General features: G+C 43.6%; 1 long non-coding RNA gene across 1 annotated transcript in view; it reads right to left on the reverse strand.

Annotated features, from left to right (window-relative positions):
• Positions 1 to 621, reverse strand: part of LOC126994691 (uncharacterized) — a 22,573-nt gene extending 21,952 nt beyond the window's left edge. Inside the window, exon 1 of the long non-coding RNA XR_007749472.1 lies at positions 562 to 621. This is a non-coding gene — a long non-coding RNA (uncharacterized LOC126994691). The remainder of the gene's footprint in view (positions 1 to 561) is intronic.
• Positions 622 to 11,739: the final 11,118 nt, after the last annotated feature.

Here is an 11,739-nt window from a genome sequence, read left to right on the forward strand (position 1 = left end):
ACTTAAATCTTAAGAAATAGTAAAAAAAAAAAAAATGGTTTAGAAATAAGGTACCGGATGAATGGAACAAATTATACACCTCTGTACAGTCAATATAGTTACAAATAGAGGTTAGATACATTCATGGTTTGGGGAGGGCGAATGGGGCATAACTATAATTCTCAGGTGCTGTCATGTGTAGGCTGTCTGTCGTCTTAGGGGGCTATTACACTGGGCAAATTTTCCGTGGATCTTCAGTCAAACCACGATTTCTGCTAGCGTGGTTCTCATTTGTTTCTTGTTATTGTTGCTGATGATGATGGTGAGTATTATTGTCGTCCTTCGGTGAAATCTACCGTAGCTTTGGAAGATCGTGGACACGTCAGAAAACCACGGAAATATAAGAACCACGCCAGCGGAAATCGTGGTTTGACTGAAGATCCACGGAAAATTTGCCCAGTGTAATAGCCCCTTCATAGTCCTACATCCTTGTGCACCCTTGTTTATATAAATATCTCAATAGGCGAGTCAAACTAATACGATTCACCAGCACTGTAGAAAAATAAGTCACTGTCACCTTACCTTTCCCGCCTCCATCAGCGCCGCGGCCTGGCCTCCATCACCGCCGTCAGGAGACAAACGCGCGCCACACCTGCCGGAGAGAAGCTTCATCAGTAAGGTGCTCTCTCGCGGCCTCACATTATCAAGACATTTATTAACCTGATGCCGGATAATCAGGAGACGCATCCGTCGAACACTGCAGCATCCCGTCGTACGTTACCCTCACCTGCAGCGGTAATGAGTGCACAGAAGGCTCCTCGCTCAGGGAAAGGCACTGAGGAGGAGGAGGAGGAGGAGGGGGGTAGAAGGAGAAGGAAGGCAAGGAAGAGGAAGGGATCCGCCGGCGACGCTGCCTACAACGACCTAACTTGGCAGAGGGACGACCCGTAACGAAGTAATGGGAGAGCGGAACCGAGGAAATGCAAACCACCGGACTCATTACCACCAGCGCTCGTAACCTGTGCGGGGGAAACGACCCCGGCACCTGAGATACGACCCCTTAATAACAAGTCCTCAGCGCTGACGTAATTGCAGCAGATGAGGAGCCTAGACCGCAGCCTCGCCTCACCTGCCTCCTCTGGCACAGCGGTGGGATAAGGAGGGCGCGAGAGGCAAGCGATAACCTCCCTTCTCTCTTCTCTATCCACCTGGCGTATATCAGGGTGTTGCTTCTCGGCCTTGTGATGTGCGTCTGTCAATGCGTTAAGCTGCTTCCATTTACAGAACGTCTTCATACATTCTGATGGACGTGAGGTCAGTGAGCGTAGGTGGTGAACGCGCGGCCCTCCGTAGGATAAGAATTTTTCAGGCATCACCGAGCACCTAAAGACCAACCACACTTCAAGCCATGTCAAAGGGAGCACAAGGAAGCGTCATGAGCCAAGGAGCAAGAAACTATATTTTGGGTCACTATAAAAAAGAGCCTCCCGTGCGTCACCCACGGGAGAGGGCCGACCACCAGTTATCGCAGTATTGCCTACGGACGCTAAAAACTTGTACATTGAAAAAAATAGTGAAGAAACAATGAAGCACAACACCTTAGAATATCAATAACCAATGACGATAATACATACCACATGCATCCTATTTACAGAATCCAAACATTATCATGCATGCATATTAATATTACATCTATGTTTATAATACATGCAGTTTGTTGCTTATAGAATGAGTCTGATGTAAATGAGTAGATTGACAACCATCCATGGACACTCACTTGTTCTTCATCAACTCTGTACACACACACACACACACACACACACACGGCGGTGGCGGAGTGGTCAGCGTGCGGACGTGGTGAGCCCGTGGACCTATAGATTCGAGTCCTACCGAAACACGCTGATTTTTCAACCATCGGCGAGTGGCGAAAGATTACCCACATGCTACCCAGATCTTCACTCAACCCTAACTTCAGCAATTTCGTTCAAGTGGAGCACCGGGGGGCAGCATGGGCCAAGCAAGAGTCATATATCACGTCAATCACTATAAAAAAAATTCGCCTGCGCCACTAACGGGCTAGGGTCGTCGAAGAGACACCTCAGGATAGCCTACTGGCGCAATAGGCATTATCTAAACACACACACACACACACACACACACACACACACACACATACACATTCACATTCACATACATATACTACACATAAACGCACACACACACGCACACAACCCCACCCTGTGCTCCATAAAGCTAGGAGAAGCGAAGCATTGATGGACCCTTTCCCTGTCTAGCTAAGGTAACGGGTAGACTGAAGTGTTTGTATGCAGACTGACATATGTAAATAGGTTAATAGAGAGAGAGACGGACAGACAGGCAGATCGATGAAAATGTTCTATCGCCATTAAATCGTCTCATCCCCTCACTTCCTTTCTGCGCGGCTCCTTACGACTCTTCTCCTCCAACAGTTTACACCGCCCTTACGAACCCCGAACCACCCCTCATGAAGGCAAGCTCTCATACCCTCCTCAGTCCTCCAACCCCCCTCCTTCCTCCTCCTCCTCCTCCTCTTTCCCTTCCATTTTCTCTCTCTCTCTCTCTCTCTCTCTCTCTCTCTCTCTCTCTCTCTCTCTCTCTCTCTCTCTCTCTCTCTCGCGCTCTCTCTCGCTCGCTCTCGCTCTCTCTCTCTCTCTCTCTCTCTCTCGCTCTCTCTCTCTCTCTCCCAGCCTGTACAACCCCTCCCATCCCTCTTTTCATTCTTCTCACCGATCTAGTAACTTTCACTCCCCACAATCCCCCCCTCTCTCTCTCTCTCTCTCTCTCTCTCTCTCTCTCTCTCTCTCTCTCTCTCTCTCTCTCTCTCTCTCTCTCTCTCTCTCTCTCTCTCTCTCCCCTCTTTAATATTCAAACCTTCATTAAATGCAAATGTCCTCCAAATTTTACTGGTTGCCTGCTTTATGAGAAAATTTGGGAGGAATATGAGGAAAGCGAATGAGGATGTGAACGCGATTAGGGGCGGAGGAGCCATCGTGAGCCAGAGTTAGAGGGTCGTTCCCTTCCTGATGGCTCTGGCTCACGCCCCGACACTGCCTTCCGCCTGCACGCCTCTTTTTTTTTTTTCCTCACCCTTTCCCCACCTCCCTCCAACCCCAGCGCTTCCTCCTCATTCTTTTTTGCCTGGCCGGGTTTTTTTTTTTTTCTCCTCCTCCTCCGCACACTCTTTCCACGATGGGTAAAAAAGAAGGAGGCGGAGAAGGAGGAAGAGGAGGGGGAGGAAGGGGGCGAGTGTGGAAAGTTTATTGTACATGGTGAGGCGATGGACAGGTGCATGATGAGTACGCGGGAAAGAATGTAGAGAGAAAGGATTAAGGAGAGAAAGAAAGAAGTATATGGAATGATGGTACTGGGAAGGAAGAAAGGTTGGGAGGGAGGATGGAAGAAAGAAATAAAGAGAAGAGAAGAGAAGAGAAGAGAAGAGAAGAGAAGAGAAGAGAAGAGGAAAGGAAAGGAAAGAAAGAAAGAAAAAGAAAGAAAGAAAGAAAAGGAGAGAGGGGAAAATGAACGGAGAGGAAAGGAGAAAGAAAGGGAGAAAAGGGAAAAAAATGGGAAGCGGAGGAGGAGAGGAAGGAGGGAAAGGAAGAAAAGGAAAGAAAACAAAAGATATATAGGGAAGGGAAAAGAAAAGGTAAGGAACAGAAGTAAGTACAGAAAAGTTGTTTATATCTTAAGTCATTTGCATCGCCGTTTTTGTGAATTATTATGATGGCAATTTTCTGGGCTCTGGGGACTCTGTAGGGACTGTATACCTCATCAAGCTTTTTGTATATATTTGAGATTTTAGAGTTTATTAAGTATGCACATCTTAATATTTTTTTAGTCGACCTTTTCCTCCAGCTATACCCTTGCTTTTTTTTTACAACAAAGGAGACAGCTCAAGGGCACATAAAAAGGAAACAATAACGAAAACTATAAAAAAATCCCATATATATTTTTTTTTTTTTTTTTTTTGCATCTCAAACCTATTCTATTTTTTTTTTTTTTTTTTTACGTCCCCGCCCACTGCGCCGGTAGGCTTGCTTGAGGGGCCTGGATGGTATTCGGCCCCAGTCCGTCATGGCGCAGGCAAGTGTTTATAGTGGCGCCATCTTCTCTATACATTCTTCGTGACTTTGCCATTTGCATTATAGTTCAAACAGCTGATTCCTGCCAGTGCCCAATCTTCATGCTTCTGCCATTCTTTACAGTTCCTTCGATTATGTTAATGTTTACGTTTAATTCACATGCAGATATCGCAAACTTCTCCAGTGTTGATAACTGAGTGTCTTAGTTGAGTCGTTATTTGCTTTCTCTTGCTCTCCTTCAATCTTATCGGATGGATTTGAGAAATTATATTGAATTCTTCGGTCTCTTCCCTGATTGCAAGAATATTTGGATAATTCTTATTCATTAAATTTTTCCCTCTCTTTTCTTATAAGTTTAAGCCTACTTTATATGTTACCAAACTGCGGTCACTGTATTCGGCTTTATTTATAACGGTTACGTGTTTCACTGAGTTTCCAGGAGGACTGAGTCAATTTCGTTCAGTGTTTCTCCATGAGGGCTTTTCAAGTTCAATTTCCTCTTTCCTCTTTTCTGTAAAAAAAATCTATTAATTAGAACGCTAGTTTCTTTTAGCAAACTCAACGAGTTTATTGCTTTTTGTTACCTTTCGTATCTATTCTAAAATGTCAAATTACTGTCTCTCCATTACTTATGGTCCAGGCTTTGGCAAAAGTTTCAATACCTAAATAAAACTGGGTTTGTGCTTCTTCACTATAGATATATAGAACTGAAATGTTTTAAGTTTGTATCTTTTATTCGGCTTGATAATGATTCCTGTTTCTCTTTCGTTGATGTTGAGTGATTCTTCTACGTTTCCTGCCAAACTTTGTCAATTAAGAAACCAACTCCGAACTCTTTCCTACGTTTGCTTCTACCTTTGTAGCACGAGATGCGTCCGTCGGCCAGCACCATTAATGCCTCACCGTCCTCTTAACCTTCAATCCTTCTTTCAAAGCAGCCAAGTTACCTTCACATGCTACAGGCCTAACGTTCCCAGGTTCCACACACATCGATCTATCCAGTTTAAAAAAATTCTCTCTCTCTCTCTCTCTCTCTCTCTCTCTCTCTCTCTCTCTCTCTCTCTCTCTCTCTCTCTCTCTCTCTCTCTCTATCTATCTATCTATTTATCTATATTCATTTATATATGTTTATCATATATATATATATATATATATATATATATATATATATATATATATATATATATATATATATATATACATACATATGGGGGTGGCGGAGCGGTCAGCGCATAGACGTGGTGATCGGGAAGGTCCGGGTCAAGTCCCACCGCAAGCACCTGACAATTTTTAACCATCGGCGAGTGGCGGAAAATTACCCACATGTCCAGATTATCAATCAACCTTAATTTCAACGATTTTGGTCAAGAGCAGCACTGAGAGGGAGCATGAGCCAAGCAAGAGTCCTGTATCACGGCAGTCACATAATAAAAGTCGTCCGCCCCACCCACAGGTTGGGGACGCCCACCAGGCCCCACAAGGCCTTTGGCGCCAATATATATATATATATATATATATATATATATATATATATATATATATATATATATATATATATATATATATATATATATATATATATATAGTATATATATATATATATATATATATATATATATATATATATATATATATATATATATTATATATATATATATATATATATATATATATATATATATATATATATAGTATATATATATATATATATAGTATATATATATATATATATATATATATATATATATATATATATATATATATATATATATATATATATATATATATATTATATATATATATATATATATATATATATATATATATATATATATATATATATATATACTATATATATATATATATATACTATATATATATATATATACAGTGCCTTGGTCCTCACGCGAAAAATGTTACATTTTGAGCTCAAGGCGCAAAATGTTCGACACGCGAATCAACGTAACATTTTTTCCAGCTGTTCCTGCCATAAGAGAAGTGGGCGAGCTATTGACGTAGTGCGCTTCCCCCTTCATTCTTCCACCCCACGTCTGCTCTTGAGCTCCTCCTGGACTCCGACGAAAGAGGGTAAATGTGTGCCGCCCTGAGCGCACCATTTTCTACTCGACCCCACCTTTCCCGCCCTGTATCTCCACTTCTACCAGTCACAATGGCAAAAAGTCACCTGTCTTTGGTGCAGAAGAGTCAGGCCCTGACTCTATTAGAACAAGGAATGTGTGATACGCGTGGCGGCTGAGCTGCAGGTCAAGAATGACGATTTACCGCCTCAAGAGAGCAAGTAGCGCACTGCCCCTGGGTACCACTCCACGACGGAAGAAGGGCTCTGGCCGGCCAAGGAAGACTTCGCCACGCACAGACCAACTTCTGAAGAGAGAAGTGATGTCAAACCCTAGTATAACGGCGTTAGAACTAAAACAAAACCATTCAGAGCTGCTCAAGAAGGCCACAGTCAGAACGATACAGCATCGACTTCAGAAAGACTTGAAATTGCCAACACGTCGAGCCGCCAAGAAACCTCTTCTGACTGAGAACATGAAAAAGAAAAGGCTGCAGTTTTGCAAGAAATATCAACACTGGACATCAGAGGAGTGGAAGAAGGTCATGTTCAGTGATGAGAGTACGTTCCGGCTCATCAGGGGTACTTCGAAGATCGTCAGACGCCCGAGAGATGCCTCCCGCTACGACCCGAAGTACACAGTCAAAACCGTGAAACATCCCGACAGCGTGATGGTGTGGGGTGCCTTCAGCGGGAATAAGGGCAGAGGTGGCTTATTCTTCCTACCCAAGAACGTCACTATGAAGTCAGACAACTACATCGATGTTCTGCGTGACCACATGGTGAAGTTCTGGGAGATACACGACTGCAACTTTTTTATGCACGACGGCGCACCAGCACACAGATCAAAAGCGGTGAAGAAATTCCTCGAGGACAGCCATATTAACGTTCTGGAGTGGCCTGGTAACTCCCCTGATCTCAATCCAATCGAAAATGCATGGAACAAAGTGAAGAACACCCTGCAGAAGGAACGACCCAGCAGCATACCAGACCTGAAGGAGGCCCTGAAGAAGCAGTGGATTTCGATGGACTTGGAGTATTTCGCCACTCTCGCCACTTCCATGCCCAGGAGGATCGAGAGGGTCATCAAGATGAAAGGAAATATGACAAAATACTAAAATGTAAACAATTTTGTATAAATATTGTAATCATGAAAAGGTGAATAAAACCCATTTAGCTTGCATTTTTGTGTTTACGTAACCAAAAAATCATGATGTAACATTTTTTTTTGCGGCGACTGTATATATATATATATATATATATATATATATATATATATATATATATATATATATATATATATATATATATATATATATATATATATATATATATATATATATATATATATATATATATATATATATATATATATATATATATATATATATATATATATATATATATATATATATATATATATATATATATATATATATATATATATATATATATATATATATATATATATATATATATATATATATATATATATATATATATATATATATATATATATATATATTCATCGACAACAATGAGTACAGTATATAAATGCGAAATATCTTCTGAAAATAATAAAAGTAAAACTCATGACCAACGATCCCAGTAAATATTACTAAGAATTTAATCCAAAATATGCCCCATCCGGATCCGCCCCTTCCTACACAATTCTCTTTCTTTACAGACATCTTCCTTTCTCCCCAATTGATTTCTAACAACTCCCTGCTCCTGCCATTCCCCGCCCTGCCCCGGCCCCGCCTCGGCCTCGCATGGCCTCCGCCCCGCCCCGCCCCGCCAGACAAGAAAATATTCTCTCCACTTCACCCTCGAGGCGCGGAGGATTAATATTCAGTGGCCCGCGGATTCATTTAAGACAATAAAGAAAATAGTTAGAATTAATCTTTATTCAGAAGATTACTTTAGGGGGAAATAAAGGAATGCTGAACCCGAGGCAAAACTTTAGAAATCTCATTAAGTGTTAGAGGTATCATCAGCAGCAACAGCCTTCGTTTGTTTTACTGTTTGTCTGTCTGTCTCGTTAGCTCTTTGCTCTCTTCTCTCCTCTTTCTTTCTCTTCTCCTTTTTTTTCTCTTTTCACTTCTCTCTCTCTCTCTCTCTCTCTCTCTCTCTCTCTCTCTCTCTCTCTCTCTCTCTCTCTCTCTCTCTCTCTCCGCCTCCAGTCTTTGCCTCTTTCCTTTTTCTTGTTTACCTTCTCCGGTCGCCAGCGTCCCTCTTACTCCCTCTCCCCTCTTCTCCCTGTTGGTCAAGCTGACGTCATGATCCAGTGATGAAAGTTCGCGTTGCCGTTTCCCCGTCTCCTCTTCCCTGCGATGCTGTGACAGTTTGGTCCGTCATCCCCACCTCAAAACCTCCCACGCCATCAGCGGAAGCTACGCGTTGACGGACGAGCATTTGCATTCACCAGATAAGCCACCTTTACTTCCCTTCCTGGCGGTCATGGTGTCTAGTTCTCGACATAACCCGCTCGTTGTCGGTTTTGTTACGTCGCCAACTACAGCTCGTGCCACGAGCACCTAGTGGAGTCCCCGTCCCGCTGAGCGTCACTCTAAGGGCAGTGGAAGGTAAGGCTGAAGTTGGAGCGGCGTGACGTCCTGTCCTGCCTGGGCGTGGGCTGGGAGGAAGGTGAGTCCGTCATGCCTGTACTTTATTGTCAACAAACCTCGCGGGGCGGGACGCTGCAGAGTCCCGCTGGGACCAACATGTGCGGCCGCTAAGTCTCATTCTCACGCTGACGTGCTGAGGGTTACTGAGCCTTGCAGCATACCCAGCATAGCTCATTCATACCCCTTCCCTCCTAAATATTGCCAGCGACTCCCCTCACTCGTCCCCTCGGGGTGGAGCTTCACGGGCCAATCGCCGTCTATCGTTCCGCGGCTCCTCCCACCGGCGCGAGGGGGCGGTGCCGCCCGGGCCGCCGAGCCTCCAGGTCTGCGTGTTGCCGGCGTGGCGGAAATTTCTTCCTCCTCGTGAAGTCGTTTTGACCACCGAGGGAACGTTAATATGAATCTGGAACTCTTGTAGGAGCGGCTCTCAATCACGATGCGGCCAGACCTGCCCTCGCTGCCTCCCTGGAGCATCTGTGATAATGGCCCTCTGCCGCTCGAGAGAGAGAGAGAGAGAGAGAGAGAGAGAGAGACTGTCGCATACTATTGATTTATCTGCATTTGGTTGTTTTCGAGAACGCGTAAAAAATCCACCTCTACTCCAAGGCTTCAGAGTTTTAATTAAACCGGCGGCTCAAGTGGCCGCCTCGACTCGTTTCACTGAGCCAAGACCGGAGAAGAAATTCCGACTTGGATTTCTTACAGATATTACCTGCTGGGGGACAGATCCAGGTGTTGTAGATGTTGTTGTTATTGTTATTGCTGTTGTTGTTGTCGTTTGTTGTTGTTGTTGTTGTTGTTGTTGTTGTTGTGTTTTGAATGTTAACGTAATTTTTTTTCTTCTAAATATTAGTAAAGAATTGAAAATGAGAAAGGTGAATCTCTCTCTCTCTCTCTCTCTCTCTCTCTCTCTCTCTCTCTCTCTCTCTCTCTCTCTCTCTCTCTCTCTCTCTCTCTCTCTCTCTCTCTCTCTCTCTCTCTCTCTCTCATAGTAATTACGAACATCACTTTTCGCGGCCCGGCCTAATATAATACAGTTTAATCATCGTCATATTTTCATAATATTCATTAAATTTTGATCGCGTAATACTCCTGAGGATATCAAATTGCTTTTTTATTCACAATTCTTGCTTCTCACCCTCCCCCGTATTCCCTATTTTTCTCTCCCTCACCTCTTCCCCATTTTTTCCTTCTTCCTCTCCTACAAATTCGGTTCTTAATCTACTTCACTTCATCACCTTCCTCCTTTTATTACTCTTCCTCCTTCTCCTCCTCTCTCTCTCTCTCTCTCTCTCTCTCTCTCTCTCTCTCTCTCTCTCTCTCTCTCTCTCTCTCTCTCTCTCTCTCTCTCTCTCTCTCTCTCCTCTCTCTCTCTCTCTCCCAATTTCTTATCCTTCCCCTATCTCCTATTTCCTCTATCTCCATCATCCTCAACAATCCTTCCCTCTATTCGTCTTCTGTTTCCTCCTTATCCCTTCTCTCTCCTCCTCCGTATCCCCTTTCTCTTTCTCTTCCTCCTCCACTCCTTCATCTTTCTCCTCCTCCTCCTCCTCCTCCACCTCGTCCTCTTCAACTAATATCAAGAAAAAAACAGCCAGTCACTCCTGCATCATAAAAATCGGATACTGTGGGTTTAACTACGAGAAGTTTCATTACTCATCGTCCGAAGAAGAGTGACGATGACGGTGAGGCGGCGATGGTGGTGGTGGTGATGCTGCCAGGGACGGGAAAGGGAGTGAACGGTGTCTGTTTGTGTGTGCTTGAGTCTGTCTGTGTTCAAGGGGGGGGGGGGGGGAAGTGACGCTGCATGGGTGTGATGGTATACTTATCGTGGACATTTTAGAAAGGGATTGTGGCGTTTTTTTTTTTTTTTTTTTTTTTTTGTGGTTTTTTGGAGAGGGGAGGATTATGAGATGTTGCGAGGATTGTTATCTCTCTCTCTCTCTCTCTCTCTCTCTCTCTCTCTCTCTCTCTCTCTCTCTCTCTCTCTAGCCAAAAAAAAAAGTTTAAATCTCTTCCTTCCCTTCTACCTCCCTCTTTTTTTTTTCTTTTCGTCCTTCTCATGCCCCCCTCTCCTCCTCCTCCTCCTCCTGTGGTCTCAATATCTCACATTTTTTCTTAATATTGGGCCTATTTCTTCTATCATTCCCTCCGTTAGCTTGTGGTGACGCAAGGGATTTAGTTGGGGTGGTGATGATGATGGTGATGATGATGATGATGGTGGTGGTGATGATGGAGGGGAGTAATGGTGATGAGTGAAGGTGGGGGTGCTGGTGGTGAAGAACTGTGTTGATGATGATGGTAGTGGTGGTGATGGTGGCGGGAAAAATGATGGTGAAGAATTACTGTGGTGTTGGCGTTGATGGTGGTGGTGAGAGAATGGTGGTGAAGAATAATTATAGAAGTGGTAGTGGTGGAGACATCAATGGAGGTGATGCTGATGTTGGGGATTGTCCTACTGATGATGATGATGATGATGATGATGATGATGATGATGTGCCGAGTCCGAGTTTCTGAAATATAATAACATGAGAAGCAACTGTCACCCACTCATATACTCTACTCATTGGGAGAAAGTTACATGTATAAAATAGAGAGGAGTAGAGGCTCAAGTAGAGGTAGAGGTAGGGGAGATAAAGGTAGAGGAAGAAGAAGCAGGCAGGAAGGTAGAAAGGTCTGTCAGTCAAGTAGAGAGGTATGGGTAGAGGATTATAGCGTAGGAGAAGAAGCAGAAGTATTAGCAAACAGGTATAGTCAAGCAGGCATGGATACATTTGAGCAAGTAGAGGTAGAGGTATGGTAGGGGAGATAGAGGTAGAGGAAGAAGAAGCAGGCAGGAAGATAGAAAGGTCAGTCAGTCAAGTAGAGGATTATAGAGCAAACAGATATGGTCAAGCAGGCATGGATACATTTAATCAAGCAGGTAAGGCGGTGG

Source organism: Eriocheir sinensis, unplaced genomic scaffold, assembly GCF_024679095.1.
Source record: "Eriocheir sinensis breed Jianghai 21 unplaced genomic scaffold, ASM2467909v1 Scaffold85, whole genome shotgun sequence".
In the NCBI taxonomy this organism is placed as follows: Eukaryota; Metazoa; Arthropoda; class Malacostraca; order Decapoda; family Varunidae; genus Eriocheir; species Eriocheir sinensis.